The sequence below is a fragment of the Myotis nattereri genome, assembly GCF_964212035.1.
Source record: "Myotis nattereri genome assembly, chromosome: 1".
NCBI classification, from domain to species: domain Eukaryota; kingdom Metazoa; phylum Chordata; class Mammalia; order Chiroptera; family Vespertilionidae; genus Myotis; species Myotis nattereri.
Genome location: NC_138075.1, coordinates 148419802 through 148424491, shown reverse-complemented (window position 1 = coordinate 148424491; position 4690 = coordinate 148419802).

The following is a 4690-nucleotide window of genomic DNA, read 5'->3' as shown; positions in this document are numbered from 1 at the left end:
TGGATCTGAGCACACAGGGAAGCAGAGACCTGGCTGACGGAGGGAGGACCGGTCTCCAAGTAAACAGGAAAGATTTCTTGTTGCAGATTTTCCAGAAAGAATTGTTTGAAAAACTATTCTCTCTCCGCAGCCCTCCTCAGCTGAGGATTGCATTTTAACCGAACCTGAGAAAATAATAATTGGAGATTTAAAGTAAAAACACACAAATAAATAAATAAATAAAACAAACCAATGGGTTAAGTAGAAATCTGATTGTAAACACACAACTAATTTACCCTCTCTGGTTTTAGCAGAGAAAACCAGGGACATTTTACTGTAATCTTCACAGTTTATCACACTTGTCCCGCCCACCCCCTTCTCATCCTTGCCTTTCCATCTGAAAAGACAGAAACCAGCATTTATTTGGGGGTGCATAACTCCATGTGCTTCTGTGCTAAGTATTTTATGTAACTATTGATTTTAGATTTTGTTTGTGGGTTACAGAAGGCCTGCAAGAAATAAAATATCCTATTGACGATATATTTAATTCTAGTTAATTACTTTTTTATGGCTATTCTTGTAAAAAGAATGTGATAACAGTTCAGTGGCAGCTGGGGAAAACAGAATTTGAGGCTTAAGTTACTCAGCCAAAGAATGGCTAAAAGAACCATCTAAATTCCTTTTTTAAAAAAACCAAAATTTTTAATGAATATCTAGTTAAGGTGTTTACTTGTGGGGGGGGGTGCGTGGGGGAAATTGCAATGTTTTTATTCTCTCACAAGGGCTAAGAGAAGTTCGGACTCACCCGGCCTTCCCTGAGCAGGGCGTGTCTACACTCCCTGACTTTGATGGATCTTTCAGATTTAGTTCTCTGATTCTCCCCGCCTTCTCTCCCTGACTCTTCCTCTATCTTCTCCCTGTTCCGTTTTCTTTATTCACACCAAAGTTGCCCACCCCTTCTTCCTACCCTCCTTCTACTGACTTCACAAATGGCCCAGCCCGCTGCTGCTGGAACCTGAGGCACCCCTACTACGGCTTGGGGTGGCTCCTTACAGCCCCATATGCCCTCTACCAAGGCTTTTCCCCTCCACGCTTAGCAACGCCTCTCTGCCTCCACCTGACAGTTTGAAGCTTCGCGGGACCCCCTGGCACGAAGTCCTTGGCAGGAAACTTTATCCTTGTTGCTCCAGGAGGATGAGACCTAGAGCCATCTCTGCTGTCCCTGAAAAGGGGGTGGGGCAGCATGTGAATGCGACTTGGAACCCAGACTAGTGGCAGCCCAGTTCTTGGGCGCTGTTCTGCTTGTGTCTCTGCGTGGAGAGTGAGTGGGGTTGCTGCCCCCAGTTGAAATCTGACGGCATCTTCTCGGTCCTTCTGGGACTTCTCGTGTCACTTCACAAGGCTGCTTGCAGGCGGTGGGTCCTGTAGGGTGTGTGTGTGTGTGTGTGTGTGTGTGTGTGTGTGTGTGTGTCCATTCGTGCGTGCCCGCTGCTCTGCACAGAGGTGGAGACCCGGCAGGTATTCATTCCCCAGTGCCAAGGAGGGGGCTTGGCCTGTCAGAGCCCAAGGCATGTTCTTAGAAAATAATTTGACTTCAAACAATAGGAAGTTAAATAAGTCTGCGGGCTCCAGGCCTCAGGAAATACTCACTGACCTCAGCGCCTTCAGCCCCCGCTTAAAACCTGGGAAATGGTAGGAGCCACTCTGATCTGATGAGGCAGGGTCTTGTTTCCGAAAGAAAAAAAAAGAGAAAGAGAGGAAGGAAGGAAGGAAGGAAGGAAGGAAGGAAGGAAGGAAGGAAGGAGGCGGGGAGAAGGAAAAGAAAAGGAAAGAAAAAAAACACAAAACATCCCGCCTGCAAATGCTGGGCTACGGCTCCTGGCGCGAAGCTCCCCTGCCCAGCTCGGAGCCTCCCTGTCCAGGCGCAGCCCGCGGCCCGCCACCGCCCAGCCCCGGGGCGTAGCCGTCGGCAGGCCGGCCAGGCCCTGTGGGTTCCGCTGGGCCACGTGGCCCCGCTCCTCGGAGGACCCAGGGGCTGCCGCTCCCCCTGAACGCGCCCCGAGGGCGCTCTCGCCCAGGGCCTCGCGGGCGGCCTCACCCGTGGCCGGGGCACAGCGGGTCCAGCTGCGGGCTGTGGACCAGAACCCCTGCTTTAGGATAACGCGCGCGTTTCGGCCGGCGACCTCGGATGAGGGTGGCGGCGAGATCTGCCACCTTGCACCGCCCCGGCCTGTTTGCACAGGGCCACCCGCGCACCTCCGGAGACCCCCGTGGGCTCGGGCGCTGGTGTGGGCACGTCGCTCCGGACAACAAAACCGGGATCTAATCGGCAGCGCGGGTGCTCCCAACCCCCGCCCCCCGCATTCCAGCGGCTGGAAGCCCCTGGGCCGGGGCCGCCCCTAGGGCCCTGGGTCCGGCTGGGGCGAACCCCGCCTCCGCGCCCTCCCGCGGCCTCCGCACGCGCCGCTCCTCGCCCGGCCGGCTTCGTCGTGGGCGGTCGGGCCCCACGGGGCGCGGCCTCCGGGCTGAGCCTGCCCGGACGCGTGCTGGGCCCCGGCCGCGGCGCAGGACTCTCCCTCCCGTCCCTCCTCACCCTCTACCTTCTGCGCCTTCACTCCGCGGCGGCCATATACCTTGAATGGGTCACCCCTGCCTGGCTTCCACCGAGCTGCCTCTCGAAGCCCTGGGGTTGAACATTAACCAGCCGGAGGTATAGAGAGGGGTAAAACGTTACATATAAAAATGAATCATCTATCCGCTCCTGGGAGAGAGGCCCTATAGCGAGCTCTGCGCCCAGCGCGGCCCCGGCCACGTCCCCGACCCTTCTGGTGGCCGCTGAGGTCGGATGGGGGCGGGAGCAATGGGGCCATCCATCCAGCCTTCCTCTTGGAGCAGCCTGAGGTTAACAAGCGGGGTTCCTTTCCTTTCACACTTGAGGCGCCCAGAAAGTCTGCAACAGCTTTCGTCTCTCAGAAAGGTTAGCAGCTGAAGGTCCAAGAGAGGCTGCCGGCAGGGTTGACGCTTAGGACTCCAGGGATGGGCCATCAGCCCCGTGGCTCGAGCTCTGGATGGACACTGGGAGGCAGGACTGGGGGCAGAGGGGAGGGAGCGGGGCCGGAGGGAGCCGCGCGGTGGGCGGCGCAATGCCCCTGGGCCTGGCTTGGAGGCGCTGAGGTTTCCGGCCGGCCCTGGCTCCGCTCGCACCCCACCCCCCACTCGCCAGGGCCCTGCTTCTTCCCGACACCGGCCTGTTTGTTTCTTTAAACATATGTAACAAAGTAACAATGATACCTCAGCACTGACTTAAGTGCTAGACCCACGTGCCCAGTGTCAAATATACAGAACTTGCAAAAAGATTACAGAGCTGGAGAAAGAATTCAAGGCAGTGCACCCCCTGAGTTCTTGTGCTCTTTACCTGGAAACAGCAACTCGGGGTGCTCAGCAAATCCCTGAATAGAAAGGTGATTCTGCTTCTGTATCTCTGTCTTTCTCTCTCTGTCTGACCAACCTCGTTCCCCTCTCCCCCAATCAAAGAGAGAGAGAGAGAGAAAGTGCATGTAAGCCAGAGAAAGACGTGCTGTTACATCAGGAATTTCCAACCAAGGTACAGAACAATTGAACCTCTTGGGAAGATTGGTTTAGTTCTATGCAAAATAGCTGCTTTCCTCAACATGCATTGCCTGCCCATAATAACTTCTCAGGGAATATTTTTGAAGAGGTAGCTCCTCCCCCCTAGACGCCCCCTTGGGCCCTACCTCTGACCTGTTCATTAAAGCAGCGTAATTTTTACTGAGAGGATTCACCCAAATCTTTGGACTTAAGAGTGTGAGTGGGTGGCTGTAGTAGTGTGCACATCTAGTATGAACTCTGAATCATTCCATCACTCTGTCCTGTCTTAGCTTCTCCAAAGCCCACTGCTTCTCCTTCCCAGCCTATATGGTGATGGTGAGAATTTCTGGCAGGGGGTGGAGGGTGTCCTCAGAAACATGTGGACAACCAGGTTTTTCAGAGACTCAGCAGGCATCAAGCATGTGGTGAGTACCATGCATGTGTATTAGTGGGTCATTAATCAGTTCCAGTAGAAATGGCTTTGAATTTAAGATGTGGTTACAGCATGTTCATCTCTTCATGTAGTGTTACTGCTCTAACTTCAATGCACACACAATACTCAGTGTTATTCCCATAAGCCAATACAGCCCGTTTGTCATCACCCATCTTTGTGTTAACCCCCTTCCCCAAGAAAGAAAACAGAATTGACTTAAATGGTCTACCATTTCCCTCCTGAGAGAAATCAATATATCAAAGCAACTAAATAAATGCAAATGTATGAATCACACTCAGTTGCCCTCCAGTGACTTAGAGACACAGAGAAACATTGGTGGGGAAAGGGCAGTTACTTTTAAAGGTGTTGGGGGGTAGGGAAAGGGGATTGCAGTACTCATTCTGTCTTCTCTCCACCAAATTACCATGTTACCTGACACCCTCAATCTATTTGTGTCCTGGTTTACAGACAGTTTGACCAAGAGGTCATGGATTAGAGGGCTTGGGTGACTGCAAACAAGTTTGACAAGAAAGGAATCTGGGTGGGGTGCCACCGTGGAGGTGGAGAGAGGATGAGGCCACAGTGGCTGGAGCAACCTGGCAATCCCCAGTTTCTGCTGGACCCCCATCCACTCACCCACAAGCAATGCCTTGTCAGAGAGCAGGGGAC